The sequence below is a fragment of the Manis javanica genome, chromosome 10 (assembly GCF_040802235.1).
Source record: "Manis javanica isolate MJ-LG chromosome 10, MJ_LKY, whole genome shotgun sequence".
NCBI classification, from domain to species: domain Eukaryota; kingdom Metazoa; phylum Chordata; class Mammalia; order Pholidota; family Manidae; genus Manis; species Manis javanica.
The window spans coordinates 106,527,306-106,553,206 of record NC_133165.1 but is presented as its reverse complement, the minus strand read 5'-3'; the positions used below and the strand labels follow the sequence as shown (position 1 = coordinate 106,553,206).

The following is a 25,901-nucleotide window of genomic DNA, read 5'->3' as shown; positions in this document are numbered from 1 at the left end:
CCCCTCGTAAATTGGTCACTGTCATAGACTTCTCTTCTGCGTCTGGTTTTCAGCTCTGTGCTGCTGTCTGCTGGTGAGCCAGCGGTGTTTCTGATGGACCCCCCTTCACCAGGATCTGCAGAGCAGGAGAGAGGGTCTCTGCTTTGGTCTGCCTCTAGGATCAGTACCTCAAAGTATGGACATCCTTGGGCATTTGGTCTCTGGGCATAGGTAGTCAGTGAGCTAATAAGGGACTGTGAGCTGACAATAAATAAATAGCACACTTGGCTTGATGGAAGGGAATGTATAGATAATACCTAGAACTGTCTGCAGTGAGACAGAAAAGGTGGTCTCTTCTGCAGTGTGGTAACTGAGTATCTAAGTGGCTTACCTCAAAATACCACAGCAACCTAGAGATCAGAAAGGGCGCAGTTTAGAGTTGAGATGGGAGGAATGAAAGCAGAGAGACAATGATCACTTACAGGTAGAAACAAATGGTGGGCAGTACGGGAAGACTGGCAGAGAACAGCTGGGATGGGCATGGACAGCCTGGCTCTTCGAGACAAAGTGGCTTTGGAGGCATATGTCTGAAATGGCATTTCAGAACATGATGGGTGCAGTGGTTCCACGCATGGTTTTGGTAATCCTCATCCTTCGTGCCTTAAATTCCCCTTTGCATTTGCTGTACCAGAGAGAGAAAGGAGGGCCAGCTGGCTTGATAAGCACTACCATTAGTGTTTAGGATTGTTCACAAAAGAAGCCTCTGTTGGGGGCACAGCCTTCCAGGTAACCTGCGGCTAATAGCACTCTTGTGCCATATAGGTGCTGGGTGTCCCAGCGTGGATGTATTTGACCTCAAGGGCTCCTCTGTGGTGTTTTTGTATTTCTACAGGGTTGTAATCTGACCCCAAGGAAGTACCGAGTAGGTGAGAATTGGGTCAGAGGAGAGTCTTGGGCCATATCAATACTGGAAGGAAAAATAAGCCCTTCCTCTGTGGTGGCAGCTGAGAGCAGATTGACAAAGACCTCCCCAGAGAGGCCCGGATGGAAAACACTGGTGGTGGGCTCTAGAGAGTCACTCGGAGGCACGAAGGGGGGTGGCTCCCTGCAGCCCCAGAGCACTGTGCCACAGCATGCTACAACAGCATAAATAAATGAATGGTACACCGGGAGTGCTGGGTGGGTGGACGAGGAAGTAGAAGGAGGGGTGGGGGACCCACCAGCATGTCCCCAAACTGAAGCCGTGTTTGGTCTCCTTGGAATGGCGCCATATACGCAGCTAAGGGGAGTGTCTTTTGTGTATCACTTGGAAATCATTTGGGTACTAGTTATAGAAAAACCAACTAGAAGATTGATGTAGACAAATATTTGTCTTCCCATCAGGACCTCAGAGGTAAGGGTTCCGCAGCTCAGGGCTGGGGATGACGCCTCTGTAGGCCTCTTGGTCCCCTCATACGTGGAAGACGGTAGCAGGAACTCCAGGCATTTACAAACACTAAAAATCCCCTTCCCAACAGCCAGTTTGTAAACACTTGCAATACCCCCCAGCTGTATGTTTTCTATTTGTAGTAAGTAAAACATAGTAGAGGCTCAGTATATATTTTCTGAATGAGTGCGTAGGTATAGTAACATTGCCAGATAAAATACAAGATTCTCTTTTAAATTTAAATTTCAGGCATCTAACAATGTTTAGAGTATATCCCAGCTATTGCATGTGCTATGCTTATAGTAAAAAAATGTATTAGTTGTGTGTATGAAATTCACATCTAACTGTGTACGGTATTTTTATTTCCCAAATCCAGCAACCATAGGGCACAGGAGTGACTTTATGGAAATCAATTTTGAAGGTAGCCTCTGCTTCATAAAGTGAGGGCTGCATGTTTTAATCACACTTAAGCATATAGAGTGAGGTGGGAATTTGTAGATTGTGCAGAGAGTTGGAACAATTTATCTGGAGGGAAACATGAAATTGGAATTAGTAGTTAGTGATGGAGAATTAACTCAAAATTAAATTGTGGGTGGTTGGTAACTCCGTAGAGAGATTTTTGAGTATTGGTTTCAGAACTAGGAAAAGAAAGCATACTGCCAGCTGGGAGCCACAGCATGCCCGTGTGGATCCTTTTCTTGGTGACATCTGTCTGCGATCACACGGGGGGTTTGAGCTGGGTCTGAAAGAGGAGCAGCGTCAGCTCAGTATGTCTGATGCCACTGGAGTTGCAGGGGAGGGTCTGATTTGTGACCCTTGAGCTAGGTTGCTGGATTGGGGGCTTTGGGAGAGAATTTCTGAACTGGGAAGTTGTTTTGAAATACAAATGTCTGGGTTCTACCGCAGGCGTATTAGAGCAGATGTCTTGGAGGTGTAGGACCCAGTGTTTTTACGTCGAAACCAGCCCTCAAGGTGGATGTGATGCCCACATAAGTTCGGGAGCCATTGTCGTATACAGAGGAAGAGCCAAGGAAGAATGTTTGTTTTGCGGCTCAGAAAGAGGGCTGTCTAGGGTGTGGGGGACGTGCGCACGGCTGGCCTGAGGAAGCCACTGGACACTAGCTAGTGGCCTGGGTGTCACCCCAGTGTCTGGTTACCTATCTGTTCTTAGGAACATTGACTTAAACAAGCAGAATGGTAGGCAGCTGCTGTACCTACAAGGAACAGTGGGGGGGCTCAGCGGGCCTAGAACATGATGGCCTGCTAGTGGTGAAACATCCCACACGTGTTGACATCAAGACCTGGGAAAAGCCCTGGGTGGCACATAGGTCCCCTGAGTTCTAGTCCCGGCCTGGCCAGTCACTTGCTGAGTGACCTCATTCAACCCCTTGCTCTTCTCTGGACTTCAATTTCTGATCGTATAAAATGAGGATTTTGGAGGAACAGCCCTAATTCTGATTCTTTCTAGCCCAAAAACTTAGAGTAGCCAATTTTAGTAAGAAGGTGGAGCCGGGGGTTAGTTGCCTGGTCAGTGCGCAAGGCCATCTGCTTCATCCTTACTGGCTGGTGGGGGCTCATTTTTCAGTGCTGAGTACCAAAGAGGAAGGAAGAGCAAACGAAAATACAGGTTACCATATGTTTATGACTTCAGACATTTTTACCTGGGGGAAAAAAAGTCTAAAGCAAAACTGCCACCTAGGTAATTAAGGAACTGTCAGATTAGCATGTCAATGTGGTCTGCGTGTCTGGCCATGTGTACTGGCTGGTGTGTCTAAAAATAAGCCACAAAAATGAGTGAACCCCAGACTCTGATCAACATGCTTCCAGCAGCCAGAGGTGGTGCCCCGCATTCACACACGAGAGGCAAAGCACGTGCGGGGAGATTCTGCTTGGGGATACATTTTATTGGTTCCAGAAGGGAGTGGAAATATCCCTCTCCATTTTCTTTATCCGATTCAGGGAAGGCAGGGGAAGCTCGTACCTCTCTGAGAACCGACTTCATTTCTTTAATGATCATCGCAGCAGCTAAATGTCCTTGGGATTGTTATGTATAATCGTTCTCTAAGCTGTGTCCATTTTTCCTGGTCTGGTGATATATCTGTCCCCCTCTTCCTTTTTAAACAAAACTGATTCATTGTAAGAAAATAGATATATCAAATGAGGCTCTGAGCTTCTTAGCAATTCTCACCCTCAAGTGATGTGATTCTGCTGTCAACATGGAGAGGTTCATAAAGGGGAGATTTTGAGGACAAACAAAAAACAAATTAGCCATGGGGTTAGCAGTTTAGGTGGCTGTAAATGAGTAGCTGTCAATGATGTCACCATCAACAACTATTTATGATACACCTTCTGCGGGTACAATTGCTGGGCCAGGCAAATTCATGAAGGCAGTAGAGTCTGTGCTATGGGAATGAAATTTAAACTTGACTCTGTTTGAGGCTGTTGAGGAAGGCCAGGGTCCAAGGTTACTGATTTTTCTTCCCCCATGTTGCATCTACTTCCTTTTTTAAAAGATAAGTACGTTAGTAGCTTTTCTTGCTGGCCTCAGTAGGATGCATGATACCCACTTGCGTGCACACATGCACACTGTCTCTCTCTCTTCCCCTCCCCTTCTTCCCCCCTCCATCCTCTCTCTCAGTTTCCTCCAGTGTTCCCCCTGTTCCTTTCTATGTCATGACCACCCTTGGAGCCCAGTAGAGATTTCCTGATGACTCTCCATCGGTGTTGGAGTGGAGTGTATGGCCCACCTAGTTAACCAGTGTCTAAACTGTTTCTTCAGTGACCCGTTGTTAGTGGCACCCTGGCCTCAGTGAACACTCTCGCTTTGAGCTCTTTTCCTCTTGAAGGCTTCTGGTTGTGTGGCCCGTCTGATTCTGCCTCTCAAGATTGCTTGGATGCTCAGGGAAGAACCATTTCTCCAGCTGAGGCTGGCATCCGTACAGTCAGAGCCATTCCTGTCTGGTGTCAGGCCTGCATCCAGGTTCCTTGGCTTTCCTACCAAGGTAGTGCATGCCATCTTGTTCTTCACCCCATGAGGTGGTTGAATAGGGTCGTGGGAGTGGTTAAAATGCCTCAGAGCTGAGCTACGTGGGGATGAATCTTGGCATTAGCTTCTACTGGTTGGGCAGTTTGAGACAAGTTATTACCCTTTTTTGAAAGTCCATTTCCGCATCTATAAATGGCATAGCACTAAATGTGCAGCAAGCATGAGCTCTTTCCTTTATTTTACCTTCTATTTAAAGCCCCCATTTCTGCTTTCCTTCCCCTGCTCTGTGCTCTTTTCTCTCTGTCTGGTCTGAGGGGTTTCTCAACACACATTAATACAACTTGTATTATACTATTCTTCATTCTCGGATATTTTGATCTCCTTGAATTATTTGTAAACACCTTGTTGTCGTGAGCTGCTATCCCCTGCTTCTTTGGGAACTGCACATGGAAGTGCTTGGCTTATACAGCCCCTCAGACAGACACTTGTGAATGAAGATAGCATTTTCCAGATAGGAAACTGGAATAGTGGAGTTAGATGGTGACAGTGAAGTTTTCCTTGATTTTTTTTTTCCTCCATCTAGCAAGGGTCTGGCCAGAGAGGAAAATCAATCAGAAGAGTGCTGGGATTGATTCTAAGGGAGATTTTAACTGGTTTCAGGGTTTTTCATCATTCCACATCTGGGCAAAGGCCGTTTAATGTTTCCCAAGGGCAACTTCTTCTCACCATATTGTCACACTGGGTGGTACTGCCCTGACTTGCAGGTGGGATGGGAGGAAGATGGACAGCAGAACAGAAAGGTACAGGTTTGGGTCCAATGTAATCCTCAGCCATCAAGCCGCAGTCCCAGCATGTTATAGCCTAGAGCAGAATCATGGACCTTAAACCTGGGAAGGGTTTTTTTGAGGTTACCTTGATCACTCCATCTGTTCACATGCACTTTCATGTGTTCAGCAAATATTTATCAGGAAACCACTGTGTGGGAGGCTTTTACATGAGGCACCATCAGGAGGCTCTTTGGAAGCGTGAAATGCAGCTTGGAGAGTGGGCATCAATCAAATGGGGGCTCACTGAGGGTTGTTGTGATCCCGCAATTGAATGGCTGGTAATGAAGGTTTTTAAAAATCGGTGCATTACAATGGCGAGCGGGTAGCTCTCTGCAGCCGTGGTGTCTGTACAGCCCGGAGAATGAGTCATGATGATAGGCAGTTACTGGCTCAACAAAAAGCAGTTTTACTCGTAAGTGTTGACAGGCTCAAGGTGAACAAACGTGAGATAAACTTAGACCCTGAGTACAAGTCCCAGGTCTGTGACCCTCTTGCAAGCTACTTAACCTTCTGTGTGTCTCATGTTCCTCAGTGGTGCAAAGGTGGTAATGATGCTTATGGATTGAACTGTGTCCCCTTCAAAATGCATAGGTTGACGTCCTTAACACCTAGTCCCTCAAATGTGACTGTATTTGAAAATAGGATCTTTAAGGCCGTAACTAAGGTAAAATGAGATCACAGGGGTGGGCCCTAACCCAATGACTGGTTTCCTTAGAAGAAAAGATTAGACAGAGATATAGATACAGAAGGATGACCGTGTGAGGACACTGGGAGAAAACGGCCTTCTGTAAGCCAAGGAGAGAGGCCTCAGGAGAAACCAGCCCTGCTGACACCCTGATGTGGGACTTCCAGCCTCCAGAACTGTGAGAACATACCTTTCAGTTGTGTAAGCCACCAGGTCCACAGTACTTTGTTACTGCAGCCTCAGCAGCCTGGTGCAGTGACGGTCACCCGAGATGGTGCACTGACTCCCGGAGGCATGTGCGTCTCAGTCACAGGGTGGAGGGAATCCTGACGAGGCCAAGTGAACAGGTGCAGGCTGGAGTCTCTGTCGGGTCGCTGTGGGCACATTCCCCACCACAACCATCTTCCTGTGGTACCTCAGTGCCTGGTGCCCAGTCGGGGTGATTACATTGTCTCTGAAGTAGCCTTCCATTGAGGGTCCCCAGCTTCTCAGTCTGTGTTGGCTGGTTGTACACAGGTAGAAAAGCACCTTTTCTCCCCCAGGCCATGTGGCTGATTAGTGCTGAGCCCTTCGTCCTAGGAGATGGCCAAAGCAGTTTTCCTGAGTGTCCGGTGGAGTGATACTTGGGGTTGTGTCATTCTCAGCACCTCAACTTCATCATCCCGGGCGAGTGTCCCCGCCTCGCTAGGGGCTGGCTCGGTCCAGCTGGCTGTGTGCACACATGTCCATCTGTGGTCTCTGCTGGGTGATCCTGTGGACATTTCCAGAGCCAGGTACACATTGATTCCCCTGTCTCCAACTCTCTGGCTTCTCAGATATGTTCACTGTTGGTTTTTATGGAGTGCTCTCCCCCAAGGGCTCCCACCATGCTACTAAAATCACAGTGGTGACATCAGCCACTTGGCTGTGTAGGTGGCCAGTGGCAGGCGGCTCCATCTGGCAACTAAAATGGGAAACAAAATCCTCTTTTACTTCCCTTGGACTTTCCCGTGTCTTTGCAGGTAGACAGGGCCAAGTAGGGAATTTACAAATTGACATTATTTTTTCCCCCAAAGCAACTTGATTTTTTAGAAAGTGTCATTGATTCTAAAGAACTGGGGGTAGGAGTTAGGTTGGCTAGGAAGCCATAATGATTGGAGAAAAACAAGGGGAATGATACCCATGTGCCTGGGGTCCTTTGTGCTTGGAGCACCTCTGCTGTGCACTGCTAAATGTAGTCATAGACCCCTAGCCAGAGGAACCTTTTAACCATTTCCTGCTGTTAACACCTGGAGACTTTCTAAGTTACAATAAAAAGAGAATCTCTGGCAAGCCAAACCTGACTATGAATTGTTATCTGTAGCTTGAATGCTTTTCCTTCTCACGGGGGCATTCCCTGTATTTTCCCGATGGATGCACAGTAAAATGATCAGGCTGCCTGTGTCTGAGGGCAGGTGTGGACCTGGGAGGTCTCCCTTTAGCAGTTGGCAGAAGGATGATAAGGAGAAAGGCACATTCAAATAGTGTTGGGACAGCAACAAAGGGAAACCAGAGTGGCTCCCCTCACCCCCGCCAACTCCCTCCCATTTCCTTATTAGTCCATAACATTACTCAGCTGGGGTTGGTCTCGTGTGCCAATCCTGAACCTCCTGGAGATGACAGCATTGTTCCTTGATGATGGAAGTAATAGTTTCTTTTTCAGACTGTTTTCAACCTGGAGTATTACCAAGATACAAGCTGGTATGGGGTTTAAAAGAATCTATGACGGTAGCTGCCTTAGGCCAGAAAACGGCCAATTCACAGGGTTATATCTGTGCATTTTTTGAGGAAAAGAACTTCTAAGATGGTAGGTTAGTTGGGCGAATGATCTAGGACCCAGGTATCTTGATCTGCCCAATCATTTCCTTTTTTGAAAGCTATTCAGTTTTTACTAGCATCTCCCCTGCTCCCCTCCAGAGGGGAGTCTAAAATCACATCGTATTATTTGTTTAATAATTTATCAGTCTTCCTGAGGCCAATACTGACTTGCCCCAGGTCACATGTTGGGTTATTGGAAGAGCCAGCACTTGAACCTGTGGCTTCTTTCTCAGTCTGATGTTCTGCCCCTTAGATGAGCCGCTTCTGCTGCTGTATAGGAGCTCACCTTTCTGCTTCTGTCTGTATACTGCAGAACGTGCCCTGAGAGAGTCTCCATGTGCTCTCCAGGGTTCTGATGAGAGGACCTCTCTTACCCATTGAAGGCGACCCACTGGGGGCCCTTGCTGGGGTGTGGCCTGATCCTCAATGCCCTTGTTCACTATAATGGGAAGCAGCCCCTCAGAAGAGAGACATGCATTTGTATGCAGCCAGTCTGATGGCACTGAAATAAACACCACGCTGATCAGCTACACACAGCCAGCTCATTGCAGGGAAGACGAGTCAGAATTGAATGCTGATCTCACCACCTTCTTTAGAAATCTTTTTCTTTGCTGCCCACCTGATGTTGATAACTGTTAGGGGCAGTCTAGCATTGCGAATAAACGCTTGGGTTTTGGAGACATCCCTGTGTTCAGATCTATTTATTGATGGATGTGTTTTCTATTTATAATCTGTGGAACTCAAGGGAAGTCCCTTTTCTGAGCTTCGTTCCTTTCATCTACAAGCTGAACATATTAATGCCTAGCTCATAGGTTTTAGGGTGAAAATAATATGTGAGTGTGAAGCACTTTGCACAGTGCCTCCTCATACGTATTCAGCATCATCGCAGGTAGGCGCTCAGCACAGCACCTGGCATCATTATGATTTTGTCTCATCAACTCAGATGGATGGGGCAGTGCCCAAGGTTGAGAACCTGGCCAATGGTTATCTTTAATAAATTAAAGCTGTTGTAGTAGTGTGGGATAATGCAAAGGTCTGAATAATTCAGCAGGTACGGCAGAACTGGAAGATTCTGGGCCTTAGATTCTTCTCCCAGCCTGGTCTCCAAATAACTGTGACCTCACTTTCCTCATCAGTCAAATGGGGCACACACCATCATGTGATCTTGACAGGGGATCATGGGAGGGAGGAGCCTAGCTCAGAGCTGGAGTGAAGTCAGGGCTTAACTCGTGGCTGTTGGATCTTAATCGTTGGCAGCACCACCATTGCTCTTTCTGGAGAGTAGACCGCCATGCCAGTTCATCACAAGAACCAGAAACTGTGCTCACCCTTTAATGCATTCTATTTTTAGAAGCGTACTGTCCCCCAATGTAGGTTCTGAAAGAAAAGGTGGAGCAACGCAGAGTGGAGTCCGCCAGGGTAGTTCATAGCAGGCTGTTTAAAATACCTCAAAACTGAAAACTGCACCTGCCCAGCGTTGCTGCGTATTCTGGGTGTTTTCCTGCCACAGAGACCTCTGCGGCCCTGGGGTATATCAGGAAGGGGTAGAGGGCACAGGGCTTTCAGTCTGTGGGTATCTCACAGGGGAGGGAGTCAAGCCGCGGGCCAGACAACAGCTCCCTGTTCTGAGGCCCAGAGACGGCTGGGGATTTTTGAAATCACTTCTTTAGTCTGTTGAGCGCCCCTCGCTGTGGGTCCCTGCTTTGGGCATAGCCAGGACACCACCTTGGAACCTCTGCGGTGCCTGGCCGGTGGCCTCAGGTCTGGTGACAGTGCCAGAGCAAACCCTGCTTGTTCAGGTCTGGGGCTGTTTGGATGCCACCTAGCAATCCTTGGGGCAGCAAGTGACATTCAGCAGAGGGCAAGAGTGCGGATGTCCGGAAGGTGTGTGCTGGGGAGGGTGGGAGGTACACAGCCCCTGGAGACCGGCTAGAATTTCACGGTTAAAGGCCTTTCTGCGTGTAGACAGACTGGGCAGCTTGTGGGATGTGGAGGAGATGAGTTTCCCCCTCTGCCTGGGGGTCTCTGATGGACCCTGTGCCCTGCTGCAGCAGTGCTCAGGGAGTGGGACTCACTCAGCTAGGACTCGGCACCCAACCCACCCCCACCCCTGGTGCCTAGATTGCTTCCTGGAAGAAAGATAAAGTGTCCTTCCTTGAATCGTCAGGGTTCCATCAAGGGAATGTCCACAAAGCTTTTGGCCCCGAGTGGTCACTCAGTACCTGTGGGTTGCCCTGACCTCTTCCTGGAAGGGAGGCAGAGCGAGGTGCGCATCTATTTGAGCGTGACCCTGTTAGGCATATAGCAACCACGTCTGTGGCCAGGATTTGGGGGAAGGCTCCCAATGTCCAGTCAGTCCCGCTGTGTGAGTCTGTCCCACCTGCATACAGCTGTGCAAGCACAGGGCAGCCTCTTCTAACGTCAGCATGGAATTTGGAGGGCTGGAAATAGAGTCCCATATTCCAATAGGTTATTCCTTCTTAAGGTTGTTAAAGTCTATGAAAAAAGAAATGAGAGCCTGTAAAATGGGGAATTAGATGTGTGATAATTCCTTAGATTTAAGATCTAAAAATGTACCCATTGAGAGCTGTAGCATGGCAGCCCTGTTATATCATCCCCCTCTGCTTTGTGTCCTTTAGCAGCAGCTCCACGTCGAGGATAAAATGGAATCTCAGTCTGGTGCACAAATCCTTTCAGGGTTTGGCCTGTGGCTGGCTCCTCAGTTAGTTTCATTTTTCTTCATTTTTCTTTAACATTCCTGAAGGTGCACCTCAAATAATGGAAGTGTATTAGATTCCTATTGCTGCTATAACAAATTATCATAAACTTACCCATCTAGAATAATACACGTGTATTCTTTTGTACTCCTGGGGGTTGGAAGTCCAGTATCACTCTCTGTGGACTGAAGTCAGGGTGTCAGCAGGGCTGGTTTCTTCTGGGAGCCCGGAGGGGAGGACGTTTCCTTCTTTTCAGCATCAGATAATTGCCTGCAGCCCTTGGCTTGAGGCTCCACCTTCCATCTAGCAAGTGCATCGCTCCCATCTCTGCTTCTGTCAGCACACCTACTTCACCTCTGATGCTCACTCTTGCATCTCTCTTAAGGACTTTGTGATTACAGTGGGCCCCCCCAGATACTCCAGGATAATCTCCCCTTCTCAAGATATTTATCATACCTAAAAGTCCCTTTTGCCTTATAATGTAACCTTCACACCGTCCAGGAATTGGCACTTGGGCATCTTTGGGGGGCCATTACTGCACCTGCCCCAGTGTGGCTCCCGGTCACTGTTCCCACTCTCCCCACTGCCCGAGCCACCATTTCTTGCTTCCTTTGCAAGGGGAATCTATTCACCCTTCAGAAGCCAGCCTCAGGGGCTGCTCTGTAAGAAGACTTCACTGGGCCCCTCTGTCACCTGCCCCATTGAGCCGGCAATGTGCCGCTCCTACTTGGTGCCTGATACCTTGAGCCCACACCATTAGTAGCATTATGGCTAGCATGCTGTATTGCAATTGTTTTTTGGCGTTTTTTTTTGGTCTGCCTGTCCCAGTAGTCCTTGGGGACAGGGGCAGCACTGCTTTTGCCTTACTATCCCTACCGTGTAGATGCATAGTTGTACTTCATACACACTGGTTGATGGATCCCCAGAAAGTGGGGACCAGGTCAGGGACCACGCCCTGTACCATGGGACATCCCGAGGAGAGAAGCCCTTTGTCCTTATTTCCATGCAGCCTTATTGGCCTGAAGTTCCATTTCCTCCTGGGAACTGAAGTGTGTCAAGGTCCATGCTTCCCTGTTCCTTCAGCTGTCAAATTCCCTCTTTGTTGGGCTACAGCAGATTAGCCTCAGTAAGAGCGAATAGACAATTTCCTATTAACATTTATATTGCTTTTCTTTTCTATTTCTTCACGAGGCTCTGAGGACTAGGATGGCTGCAGAAAATGTTCTCTCATCTAAATAACATCCCTGTTGGGGGCTTGATTCCGGCTTTATGCTGGGCTGTGGAGAAGAGTGGGTGTGGACACTTGTGAGTCCAGGAAAAATTAAGGCACAGAAGTCAGTCTAGAAACTACAGGTTAGGTTTAGTAAATGTATATTCAGTGCGCACTGTGTGACTGTGTGTTTGCCCCCATGCTAGGTCTTGGTGTAAATTAATATCTAGCATTTATTAAGTGGCTGTCACATGCCAAGCATTGTTCCAAATACCTTAATTTTATTACCTCCTTGACTTCTTAGAGCCGCCCTGTGAAATATAGGTCCTGTTACTATTTGAGTTTTACAGATGAGGCCGAGGTTGCCTTACATGTTCAAGGCTACACTCTAGAAAGTGGTGTGGGCTCCAGAGTCCACTGCTGTCTACCTTGCTGATGGGGAAGATCCCCTCCCTTTCCCCAAAATGCTCACAATCCGGAGGTGGCCTCGGAACTGGCAGTGCACCGAAGGGTGAGTGGGGGATACACAGGCAGTCTAGGGTTTTGAAGGGTTTTCCAGGCTGAGGGAATGATAAAAACCAAAGCAGGGGAGTATGAAAGTAATTATTTGGCTTGGAAAGAGTAAGTGCAAGTCAGGGTAGTCGGTAGATTGCTTTTAAAGTTGCAGGAAAGGTTAGCAGAGCGTGAGGGATCTGGAGGGATAGCTGGGTGTATCCAGAACGTGGATTTCCCGATCTCTTGTCTGGAGAGGCAGCTGGAGGTGAGGAGGAGGCTGTTGACAATAGTGTCTCTCCAACTGTAATGGGCATACAAATTTCCTGGCATTTTGTTAAAATGTGGACTCTGATTCATAAGCCTGGCCTGGCCTGGGTGGGGTGGACAAGCTCACAGGCGATGGTGATGTGGGCAGTGTCTCCATCCCGCTTTGAGCAGCAAGAGTGTACGTAGCTGGGCGTGTGGGTGAAGGTGCTTGGATGCCCATACTTTGCTCTGAGCTGAAAGGGTTTATGAGTCTGTGGTAACATTCTCAGGAAGAATGGTGGTAGATGGAGAGGAAAATGGGGAGTTGTGGGGCAGAGGTGTTCAGAGCTGGAGAAAGAACCGAGAGTTGTGCAGATCAAAAAGAGGCCAGTGAAAACAGACAGGCTCAACAGTCTATGACACTGTCCCCAGTAACAGTGGCTTAGACCAGAGGGAAGTTCATGCCTCTTGTACGTCCAAGCAGTCGGGATGTGGGCAGGGTAGGGTAGTGTGGTGATTGGGTGATGTCGTCAGGTTCCCAGAATACTCTCATTCAGCTTCGCCATCCTCAGCTGCTGGTCTGTGTCCAGTATGGTGCTTGAGCACCCATGTTCTTGCTGTAGACCAGCAGCCAAGATAAAGCAGGGAAGAAGCCAGAATGGGCACACGTCTGTGGGCAGACTGCCTCTGCCAGCCTTCCCGATGTCCCAGAGCCGTGTTTAGAGGCCGTGATACGTAGTTTTTTTCCTCTGGCTGCTTTGTTCCTCTGAATGTGAGCAGGGTTCTGTTCCTAAGCAGAAAAGGGAGAAATGGATATGGGCGACAACTTGGCACTCCTTGCACAAGTGGATCTATGGTGAGAACTTCAAAGAGGGGCCTGTTGAATCAGGTTCTTAGCGTGTCTGGACCTGCTTCTTGTGCCTTTGTGTGTCCTACTTCCTTAGTGTGAGCCTCTTCTCTGTCATAGAAAACCTGTGCAAAACCTTCTCACCCTACAAGATCTAGCATCACTGCCACCTCCTCTGAGGAGCCCACCAGGACTCTTGAATCAAAATCCATCCTCCATCCCCTCAACAGAGTGTGGTATCTTTCACCCCTCAATTCATTCTGATTTGTATTTTTATATTGTCATTAGCACATGTACTTCCTTAGATTATGAGGTGCACCATGCATGTCCCAGGACATTAAACTTGAGTAAATCAGGCCAAAGGTGCTTCTCCAACTCTGGTGCTCGTTAAAACAACTCTCCCTTCCCCAGTTTCTGATCTAGGAGGTACATTCTGATTTAGAATGTGCATTTCTAACGAGTTTTCCCAGGTGATACTGACACATAGCGTCCTGGGAGGAACCCTTCGAGAACCACTGTCCTCCAGAAACACACAGATTTGTTGCTTTCCCCCCAGGGGGCCTGCAGTGTAGTCAGGACTAAAATAGACATAGGAATTAAATACAGGGAAATTAAGTAGGTGGATAAACCAATAGAGAAATATTTGGGGTCAGGGAGTTTGCAGTCTTGTCCCCAGTTTTTTTTTTCAAACAAATTCTGTTTCATCTAATCTTAGATGCTGCCAATTGTCAGATGCCTTATTTTATATTAAGCTGAGACATTGAAAAAGGCTTTTAAATAAACTGTGACACAGTGCTTTTTTATCCTGTTGAATCTTTCTTTTTTTACTTGTTGAAAGAGCCCTTTTAGACCTAATTAGATGCACTTTATCATTTTTACTGCTATGCCTACATATAAAAAAATATCGGCAAATATATCAGTTCTGATATTTCTAAAACTGTTTAAAATCCACTCTCCCACTTTGGAATCCCTTCTCAACCCAGTGACATCATCACCATCTGTGTTTTTCTACATTGTTCTGTCCTTTGCACCATGGTGAACATCAGATTTCTTAGGAGAGTCTTGCAAAGAAGGCACTTGAGCCCCACTCCATGGCTCTGAGGAGCTAGCCTACTCCCAGCTCCTCTTTCAAGAGTGTCGCTAGCACATCTGATTTTTCCCCTCCTCCTGCACCTCCCCACAAGCAGTCACTTCGGAGGGTTAGAAGAGTGACCCCTCTATTGTGTTCAGGATTTTTATTGGTGCCCCCGGTACCGTTGTGCCAGTTCTCGGAGTGTGTTAGCACTGCAGCTCTGCTTCCTCTGCTGTGTGGTCCCCAGTTACTGCCGGAGGCTTTTCCATTTCAGAGATGCTAGAATGTGAAGAACAGTTGGTCTTAGAATCGGTACATTTAAAAAAAATGTCCACCTTGGACTAGGCACATGTTTTCATTGCCACGACTTTTCATATAAACAGTTTCAGTTAATATTGACAGCGGTTGTCCAAGGTCAGCACTGTGACTTCTGTTTTATAGTTGAGGACCTTGAGGCCCCATTAAAATGCAGCCAAGCATTCTTTCACTCCTCAAGTACTTACTGAGCTGCTACTATGTGTCCGTCACCAATGTAGGCACTTGAGATACTGAAGTGGAAAATTTCCTGGGGGGATGGTCAGTGAAGAAATAGGGTACAAGAAGAAAAGTTGAGTCAGGATATGCCACCTGTTACACTAGAGTGAAGTGAGTGTCCACACCGGACACACATCATAAAGATACACTTTCCAGCCAGAGGGAATTGCAAGTATAAAGGTCCTGTGGCAGGACTCTGCTTGTCTTATTTGAGGAACAGCAACTCTGGGTGGTTTTACCTCCACCTCTGATACCAAGTGTGTTGGTTTTTTCCTCCCTATTCCAATTCTTCATTTCTCCAGACAACACTTGGGTATCTTACAATTCAACTCTGACACTATTTATCAAGAGTCAGTAGACCCCGTAGGTTAAGGGCTTTTTCCCACAAGACTGTTCCCACTTCAGACTCCAGACACAAGTCCCAGGTTGTCCCCTTTGCTTCTGACCAAGTGGCGGGACATTCACGGGGTCCCAAAACCCCCTCCTCTAGAACTCAGGAAGGTGCTTTTCTTACTGGCTGCTGGTTTATTAAAGAATATGATGTGGGAAGAGTCAGTGAAAGGGATACACAAAGCAAAGGAGGGGGGGCAGGGATTACACATGCGCCCTCTCTAGACATGCCGTCCACCCAGGCCCGTGGTGTGCTCGCCAACCTCAAAGCTATTTTTTACTTGTTGAAAGAGCCCTAAGCCCTGCCACTTAGGGGGTCTTATTATGTAGGCATGATTAAATCATTGGCCCTTGGTGCCGGGGATCCGGGGTGGGGTCGGGTCAAAGTTCTCACTCTCTAATCATGCCTTGGTCTGTCTGGGGACTGGCAGCTATCCTGAAACTATCTAGGGGTCCCCAATCTAGCCACCAGTCATCTCATTAGCATGCATGAGACCATCTTATCATTCCAGAGATTGCATGGGGTTTTAGGAGCCATTTGCCAGGAATTAGGGGCAAAGTCCAAATATGTGTATGTCACAGCGAGGAAGCCAGTGGGCTAGAGCAGTGGAACTCAGAAGAGGTTTGATAAAGTTCCAAGCTGGGATGTAGCTGAGCTGATGTTTCCAGATCTTCTGAGTTCGAAGTCCAAGGTCTGTCCACGTGCAGGTAAGTGTGAGAAGCCACTACAGGTCCCATCTTTCTCTGTTTACTGGAGTGAGTTTAATCTTTGAGGAAATAAATGTCTTGGTTAACTTAGCTCCAGTAGGAAGTAGCAGCTGCACAGCAGAAAACTATGCTCAGTGTTGTCCCCTTCGTGCTGCCCGGGAGGTGCCCACAGTGTCTGAGTCCTGAGCAGTGGTTAGCCAGCCCAGGTGAAGAGACCTGCATGCGTGGAAAAGTGGGTGAAGGAAAGGATGACAAAGAAATACAAACACTTCATTCCCGGTGCATATTCTCAAAATAGAATGTGGGACTTTCAACTCCTTTCTCTTTGAAGAACACAGTGCCAGAGAGAGACTCTGGCAGTGCACTGTGGAAGAAAGAACAGAGATCAGGGTTTTGATCCCGGCTCTGCCAGTAATTAGCCATGGGACTACAGCCATCAGAGTTCAGTTACAGACAAGAAGAATGCATGAGTTTAAACAGAAAAGGATTTATTGCCATTGTTAGGTACCTTGCAGAATTCTTGGAGAAGCTAGAGGCACAGCCTATACCCTGAGCTGAAGAGAGCCGTCCTTCAAACCAGACCAGACACGGAACCAGACCACAGGGAAACCGTGGTTAAGAAGCCACTGAGGAAACTCCTTCCATAAAGACCACATACTGTCTGCCAGGTTCTGTGTCGGAAATGGCCTCAGAACTAATGATCTGTGGATTTCATTATATGTACCTTTTTCCTCAAAAGAAAAAAAATGTCAACACTGAACCCTAGCTAATGCTCTTCATGCTGAAGTGCCTATGGAATGTGCTGATGACTAACTTACTGTTTTGAAATGTATTTAAAAAAAAAGATTGGCAGATGGATAGAAGAATACATAGATAAAGTAAGTATAAGATATTAATGGTAGAATGTAGGTGTGGGCATATACATGCTCACTGTAAAATTATTTCACTGTATTTGAAAGTTTTCATAAAATATTAGGAGAAAAAATTAAAAACATAAGGTATGTGGTTTCTTCCTCTCAACTGCTTCAGGTGGTTGTTAAGGAAGTCACTCCAGCTGTCTGGGATTTCTTTAGGGGTCAAGAGGATTTTTGCTGAACTGGGTAGAGAGCATGAAGGACTCAGAAACTTAGGTGATGAAATAGTTGAAATTGAGGACATAGTCTGAATAATAGTACCCATTCACATGCCCAATAGGTGCTTAATCTATTAATCTTACTCTCATGGTAGTCCCAAACTCTGATTTGTTTGTCCCCATTTCCGTCCTGCACCCCCCACATCTCAAAGTTAGTGCCAGCATGCAAAGACAACTAGCATTTCTGAGATAAGGTTAAGTATAACTTTCTATACTGGGGCCCCAAGGGATTACCTAATCTTATTACTTTTTATGAAGTTACCTAAATCAATTTGGTCATGCAAAAAAGCTGCTCTGGTGGGTAACAGCAGTGGCCAGAAAGTTTGATGTGGGCAGGGGTTGGCTTCCCACCACAACCTCACTACATTCATCAGTCAGTAGGCACCAAGTAATTCAGCCAACCTTAAAAATATCAACAGTGTCTGTGCCCTCTGTCCTTTCAGATGCTCTGACCACCATTTTGCAGAGAAGATTGTAAGAGGCAGGCATGGCAGTATTTCAGGGGCCACTGCTGTTGACCTAGAAGTTGGCATCAAACAGAAGTCTTTCCAAACAGTGGCTGGAAACAAGACTACTTAAGGATAACCTTTAGGATGCCATTGCTAAGATGCTGATTCCAATCTTTCTCTATTTTCTGTCTGTTTATGAAAAGGTAGGGAGAATCTCTAAAATACTTTAGCCAATTCATATTTCTGGAAAGCCTTATGCCACCAATGTGGCTCTTTTTAACATTCCACATCCATTTAAGAAGCCACTATGTCACTGAGAAAACCCCCTTCCAAATTCACTAGGTCCACAGACACTGAATCATGCCCTACAGCATGTTTCTGGGTTGAGGTTTTCCAACCGCACTGACAAGTTGCAAAACATACGTGACATAAAATTTACCACTTTAACCATTTTTAAGAGTACACTTCTTTGGCATTAAGTACGTTTGCCATGTGTGTAACCATCACCACCATCCATTTCCAGATCGGTTTCATCACCTCCAGTAGGTCTGTATCCGTTAACCAGTAACACCTCACTTCAGTTCCTTGGTAACCTCTATTCTACTTTGCTTCTAAGAATCTGCGTATTCTAGGTGCCTGGTACATGGCATCATACAATATTTGTCCTTTTGAGTCCAGCTTATTTTACTTGGCATAATGTCTTAAGTTTCCTCCACACTGTAGCATGTGTCACAATTTCCTTCCTTTTAAGTCTGATTGATATTCCATTGTTTGTATCACTGCATTTTATTTACCCAATCATCAGTGGATGAACGTTTGTTTTTTTCCACTTTTTGGTGATTGTGGGTAATAGTGCTGCTTCTTGTTTTTTTCCTAATAGACCAAAACTTCTTAGAATATACGTATCTCATCTCCACATTTTGGGGGTGATGGTTACATAAGGAAAATTTACATTTACATTGCAAACTTCAATGTAATACTTTTAACAAATTAATGTATTGTGATAAGTATTAAGCTATAGCCTGGATACAACTGGTAGAAAATCGGAATCACGTGTGGAGATTTTCAGAAGCCTGCAGCCCTCAACAAGGCAAAGGCGTGGGTCTAGGATGTCACTGGTGCTGAGAAAGGCCACTCTGCTACATGCACAGCAACTGTTTACTACAACTCCATGAATAGTGTTCTGATTAGGGAGCAATGTTTCCGGTATTGCATATCCTAACAATATTTTGTCATTTCTATACAGGCGTTTTATGTTTATGATGCCTTCCCTTCGTTTTAGGAAGTTTGATTGAGAGGAAGGAGTTGGCTTGACAGACAATGCATTATAACTTTGAATTATAACTATAATTTTAATGATAACTTTTCCCATTTACAATCATGGAAAATTGGTTTCATGTTAGCTTTTTGTCACAAGACATTTTACTTTTAAGAATGAATTGTTGAAATAACCAGGGAGATGCTTGCCTTTTAGGGTGTATTTCAGATACTGTAACACATTTTGAAGGGGAGAAATGTGGGTGCAGAGGGAGAAGGAGACCTGTACCTCTGGGTCTCCTTCTGAGCTGCCTTGAGAAAAGTAGGGGCTCCCGTCCCCAGGCTGTGTCCCCTCCTGGGTCCTTCAGGTCTCCTGTCTCCATGTCAGGACCATTAAAGGGGAATAGCCCGAAAGTAGGAGGTGACTGAGTGTTGAGAGGAGTCGTGGCCTTTGCACATGCTTGTTAGAAATCTGTGACGGACCAGGACACGCTGAGAATCTTTGGAGCGATTAATGGGGCTTAGCCAGTGTTTGTGTCTGAGTCTGTATGGAGATGTATGGATGTGAGCCGAGAGGCATGTATTTTGCTCGCTTAATGACTTGCCTCCTGGTCTGTGAAGGAGACCCGATCTTACCAGCTTCCTTACTGCACAGTCAGTATTTGCTGGCGAGAAATGAGTCCTCCGGTACTGCTGCGTCCAGTACTCAGCCATGCTGATTCCCTCTGTGATCAATGTCGTGTGCATGGCTTGTAGTATTAGGGTGACAACAAATCTATTTTTAATTCCTTTCTCCCATCTTCTAGGAAAGGGTGAAACATTCTCCCTGACCAGCAACCTGTCTTCCTCCCCTCCCTCCCTCACAATGTCAATTGGATTAACATTTTGCAGTTGTGGCAGCCTCCACATCTGCTTACAGCATGTGGCGGGGCTTTGGAAAGCGATGGCATGGAGCCTGTGTGGGGTTTTCTGTATTTATTTTCTTTCAGTAATGCCCATAGCAAATTTCCTCCACTCCCAAGCCGGAGGATGGTGCGTGCAATGGCTAGGGCTGCACACTTAACCTGGGGCCTTCCTGGGGTGTGGGCTGCTGGGCCTGCTGCCTCCCTGGCTGTAACGCAGCTTCTGGGACTAGGAAGGAAGGGTCATTCTTGGAAGGGTTGTAAACTCACAGGCTCTGCGTGATGCTCTTGCTTTATGCGGCAGCAGTGGCGTTTTGGTGCTGGAGGGTCCAGCCCAGGAGAGGCTTGCGTGGATGCACATGGTGTGGGCATAGCCCAGATGGGGCTGTGGGAGGTGGGAATGTGGCACCCCTCCTGGTGCTGGCCTCGCTGGGGAGAGACCCACTGTGCCAGGCGGAGATGGTCCAAGAGCTGACCTTTAGCTTGGTTGCCTTTGTTGAGATGGTCTCAGGATCTCTCCTCTCTCTCTTTTCCTTTCCTCTCCCTCTCTGGCCCCCTCCCCTCCTCATTTCCTCCCTTCCCTCCCTTCCCTCCCGAAGGGGAAAAGGTGCTCCTCCCTCCTTTCTCCCCTCTTTTCCCTGCTCTCTCCCATGTCTCTAGGAGGAGCATAGAGTGTGTTTGAATCCTGCCTCCTGTTGATTATTGGGTGTGAATTTGGGTACCAGTGTCTGCAAGGGTGAGAGGGGATGGAGAGGCCATCTCCGGGCGTTGGGAGGACTGGATGAGAATGGTGATCACTGAACCGTGCGTGGCTCTCACGGTTCATAGCACTTACGGCTCTGCCTGTGCACACGCCTGCCTCAGGACCACCCACGGGTCAGGGCTGTCCTCCTCAGATTACAGATGAGGACACTGAGGCCCGGAGAGATGGGCCAACCTGCCAAAGGTCACCCAGCTTTGATATGGTGAAGCCCTGCTGGGCTCTACCCTTCACCGTGATAGGATTGCCCCGGAAGCATCTCACCCATGGGGCAACAAGTGACCAACATATACAGAACATCTGTTGGGGGAAGTTCTTTAGCAGACATTGTGACAGATGCACCCTGTAAGTATTTAAAACATTGTTTATTCATATCGTTTTTCTCTCCATTTTAATTTTTTTTTTCCTTTTCCTTCTCTTTTCACTCAGTCCCTTTCCCTTGGGGATTTGACCACCTTTTCCTTTCTTTCTTTCGGTCTTTTCTAGTTTTGGGACTTGCTAATGTTTCCCTTTCTGTACACCCATTTCCTTTTCTCTCCTGGTCCTGTTTGGCTTCCTAAATCTCTCTTTACAACCTGCTCCATGTGTGTTTTTTTTCTTCCTTCTTTGTTCCCCTGCCTCTGTCTCATCTCTCTCTGCTTTTATCTACTGTGATATTTGCCAAACCAAATTCCCAAACCCCAGGAGGGGTCAAAGTCAGTCCCCCAACACACAGCATGGTGTGAGCCCCAGGAATCTGCTAGCCTGGGCAGAGGGTGGGGGTGCCCAGGATCAGAGGATGGGGTGCGGTTCCTTGGGCATTCTCAGGGTGTGCTCTGTGCCTATTCCTGCTGGAGGACATTATACTTCATGCTGGGAGGGGTGGCGGGGGAGGTTGTGGCGGCAGGACTGTGGCTGAGAATTGACTCTCCCCAAAGTCAGAAAAGTTCTGAGATGGCATTTTTTCATTCCTCATAACTTAGCCAGATACACACACACGCATGCACCTATTAAGGCAGTAAACTTGTCAGCCCATACAGTAATGCACAGTTCTAAATATGGGCATGGTAGGAAGAGAGATGGTTACTGTGGGAACTGTCATTTTTAATTTACTGACTTGGTGCTCTAAACCAGGACTTGGTGCTTAATGTATTTTTACATTTGGATATGTGCTCAGGAAAGGCATAAAATCTTGCAAAGCCAGGGCTGGTGTTGGAGGAGGGGGAGTCACTGGAGAAGGTTCCATGGGGAGGGGCTTAAAACTGGGGAGGTGGAACTGGGCCAATTCAATTCACAGGCCCTGAACAATCAGAAGAGAAGTAGATCCTGGGGAGGCCAGCTCATCAGTGTGGGAGACTCAGTGACCAGCAAGGCCATTCCATCAGCTTGCAGGTGAGCAGACCAATGTCCACAGGGAAAGAGGGATGTGGCCAGAGAAGGAAGCCCAAGGAGCACAGCTTTTGAAGCCAGAGGTCTGGGTTTAAAACTATGCAACATGCAAGGGATTCGGACTCTAGAAATTGAAGCCTGAAGGACCCATGAGCGCTGAAGTACCGCCTCCTACGTGCCAGGCCCCTTTCTCAACAAGTTAGAACTTGAACCCTCAACCTCCGCATCTCTAGAGGCCAGTACTCTTCTTATAGCTACTTCATGGATCCATTTCTCAGTAGAGAGGGCCTCCTGCAGGGCTAGGATTTCACCCCAGGAAGTCTGCCTGGAGAGTCCCTTTACTTCATTTGCTACATTTCAATACAGTGAAATCCTGACTTTGTTACTTACTAGCTGTGTTATCTTGGGGAAGTTACTTCACTATTCTGAGCCTTGATTTCCTCCCCAGTAAAATGAGGACAATACCACCTTCCACTGTGGTTGTGCTCTTAGGAGAGAAAATGAGCATATGGAAGTTTTCTGCAGGCGTGTGGTTTCACTGTTTACCTAGAGAAGCTGAGTGAGGGCCCTTGCTGGAGGAAGAATAGGATCAGAATTAGTATTGGGGTATTTCTACATTTTAGGTGGGCAGCACCCATGTTGACATTGTGCCTACCTGGCAAACAGATCCTCTTCCTACCTCCCACCTCCTCCAGGGCAGAGGGAGCATTAACCTCACGGGCTCCTCTTCGCCCCATCCCACACACTTTCCCCCCGGCACGCTGTGTAACTGAGCCGCCAACACCACCTGCTGGTGGTTGGGGCTGGCGTGGTATCTGGCCGGGCTCTCTAGATGGGAGGGGATTGGGATGCCTCCTCTAGCATTCATCCATTCAACACGCCTTCTGTGTGTACCCATTGCTCTCAGATCTGGGAATACATTCCTGACAAAGACAGATGGCCTTTGAGCTCATAAAACTTACCTTCTGGTGTGGACAGTGGATAAGAAATTCTATCAGCTAGCAATTAATATTATAAAAAAAATAAGCCCAGCAGAAAGACAGGGCTTTGGGGTCTAGATGGGGAGTGGGTTTTAGGTCAAGGAAGACCACTTTGAAGAGGCCATCTTGAGGCAGACACCTGAGTGCATCTAGAGGATGCCAGGTCAAGATCTGAGGGGAGAGTGGCCCAGATGGAGGGAACAGATGTAGCTCTTTTGAGGCTGAGCAAGACTGATGTTTTCACAGGACAACCAGGAGGAAGAGAGGAGCACAGGCCTAGGCCGATGGTGTGGGGCTCACAGATGCTATTACAGAGATTGGTTTTCATTCCAAGTACCGTAAGAAGCCATTGATAAAAGTTTGCCAGATAAAATACGCTGGCCAGTTACATTTGGACTGCAGATAAACCACAGATAATTTTATTTACTTTGAACATAAGTGGGCATCCTATATATTCATTTGCTAAATCTAGCAACCCTGCATTGATGGGCTTGGGGGCCTGCTCAGTAGAGAGAGCGTTGGCTAGAAGAAACTTTTGCAGCCAGAGGACCAAGAAGGGGGCCACTGTCCCTAGGACAGAGGTGGGGCTGCTTCCGGGCCATAGCGGTCCTCACGGAGATGCTGAGAGGTGTTCAGGTTTGGGGTCACTTGTGATACCCATGGGACTTGGCAATGGAGAGAATATTGGTGATGGAATGGATATGCCAGGGGAAGTGGGGAGCCAGGCAGGGCCAGTCCTATGCTCTAGTTCATGAAGGGAAGCAGCGCTGAGTCTCAGGGCCCAGTAGTTGCAGACCAAGATGCTGCCGTACATCTGAGCTCTTCAGGGGTTAAAATTTGAGATGCCCACAGAAAGGAGAGCGGTTTTCCCTGTTTTAGTGCATGTGTTTTTACACTCAGTAAATTTATATGTGTTCTGTATAGATAGTTGGGTCGATAGGTACCATCCTAGATGAATACATCATCTTTTGCGCACTTATCCTGGACCAGGCCCTCTGCTAATTGCTCCTCATGTCTGCCTCCTCCTGTTTGATCCGCACGCAACCAGGTGAGGTTGTGCTGGGATCGTCCACATTTTCATCCACGAGAAAATTGAGGCTCGTGGGAACGTGATGTGCATGCTGCTTACTTTATTGGCATCAGAGTGATGTCGCCCTTCCGTAAGTATTGTGGGCATGTGAGTACCGGGTGCACATTCAGCCTTCAGCAGGGACATTGTTTAGATGAGGAACGTCTTCCAAAGCTGTCCTAACCCTCAATGTCAAAATTAGAACCCAGTTCTGCTTCCCTATCTTTATATAGCAGTGTTTTCTGTCTCTAATGGGAATAAAAACCACCTGGGGCAGGGTCGGCGGGGTGAGGTGGGGGGTGATTGTTAAAAATGCACATTCCTGAGGCCCTTGCCTGGGGTTCTGGTTCAGCTGGACTGGGGGTGTGGCCCAGGAAAGTGCATTTGGACAAACCTCACAATTAACGCTGATGCTGTGATCCTGTATGTGCTATGAGACATGTAGTGTGACTTTGCTTTAATTATGCCAAACATAGAAAACCCCTGTTCCCCAATGTGGGGCATGCTTGACTTCCATAATGTTGGATATTAGGGATGAAATTTTGAATGTGGTTTGATAGCATGTGTACTCATGTTTATATTTTCAGGAATTTCCACATGCTTTAAGGTCTCTGGGAGGATCTGCTCGCAGCGTGTCAGGCAGAATCGCTTTGGGTTTCTTCTGCATATTAGTGCCCCCTCACATTTGCTCCCCAGCACTGAGGGCTCCCAGGTCCCAATCATGCCACCTTCGCCCCTCTTCTCATCTTCAGGACCCAGGCCAGCTGCCCCCACACGCTTTCTCGAGCCAGATGCCCTGTCGCTGCTCTCCCCCATATGCAGGTTTTAAGTAGGGATTTGGAGGGGCTGTGCTTTGGTACATGCTCACCGCAAGGGGAATCTCTGCTGTTAGGAGCTTGGAGAAGTGTGGCAGCCACTCTGGGTTCCTGGAAGTTCTCGAAACAAAGGGGATGTGGAGTCAGAGCAGACATCAAGCGGCCCCTTAAAGAAGTAAGAAGTGGGAGGGGTGGGGCGAGATGGGGGAGAACCTAGCAGTGGGAGAGCATGTGGGATTGGAGCGTGGGAGCATGTAGGGGGCGCAGGGAAAAGGGGGTAGCATCATAGAACACGTTCTCTGCTTCCTAGCTGCCCTTCAGTGGGGTTGGCAACATGCTGTTTCATTCCTCGGTGTCCTTAAAAGGACCTTATCCATATATCCGGTGATCCCCCAGTGAGCAGGGCCCTGAAATTCCACAGGTCCTCCTGGGATTCTGTGCGGCCATGAGCTTCCCTGAGTGGACCATCCCTCTTACTACTAGGCAGTGCTGCTCAGAAAGCCAGGAAAATACCAGATTAGTCCTCCCAGAGAAAAGGTTCTTCAGGGGTCCCCTATGGGTTTTTCTCCCGTATCTCTCATGTTCCTTGAGGGTAGGTCGTGCCCTGTGGGTGTCGGGGGCAGGAAGGACGTCAGGCACATGGATGGCCCTGGGCCGGCCTCTGGGACCTTGTGCTCTTGTTGGCCTTCATAATTGTATCATGGTTCTCCCATGTTCCCTGTGGGTTTGTTGTCAAGGTGCTGGTGGTGGGGACCTTGGGCAGAGAAAAGGCGGATGCCAGGGAGAAGGAATTTCAGACAGAGGCGTCATACAACACCCCCTCCAGGAACGTGTTCCGCGTGCACAGGGTGTACGGCCCGTGATGCTGTCTGATGCTGATGACCTAAGGGGGAGCACGTTTGGTACTAAATCTTACCTCACATCTTATTGAAGAGTTTTCATATAAAACTGTTACATTAGCAGCTCAGGATGGTTTACTCTCAGCCCCTCTCCACCCTCCTGACGTCCATGACAAAGGACAGCCTCCAGGCGAGCACCCCTTTGGATGACGCGGAGATGGCTGCCAGGTACCAGACTCTGTTGGCGCTGTACACGCAGTAAACCCTCCGTTTTCTTCTAGTCCTCGTGGACCCAGGTTCAGGCTGTTCATCAGAGGCTGTGGAGAGGGTCCCCCGCTATCCTGGTGGTGTAGTCAGCCTGCCAGGAAGAGA

The 25,901-nt window shown here is 47.7% G+C and overlaps 1 protein-coding gene across 3 annotated transcripts in view; it reads left to right on the top strand.

Annotated features, from left to right (window-relative positions):
- The window catches only part of LARGE1 (LARGE xylosyl- and glucuronyltransferase 1), a 500,680-nt gene that overhangs the window by 168,777 nt on the left and 306,002 nt on the right, over positions 1-25,901 (top strand). The window lies entirely within an intron of this gene.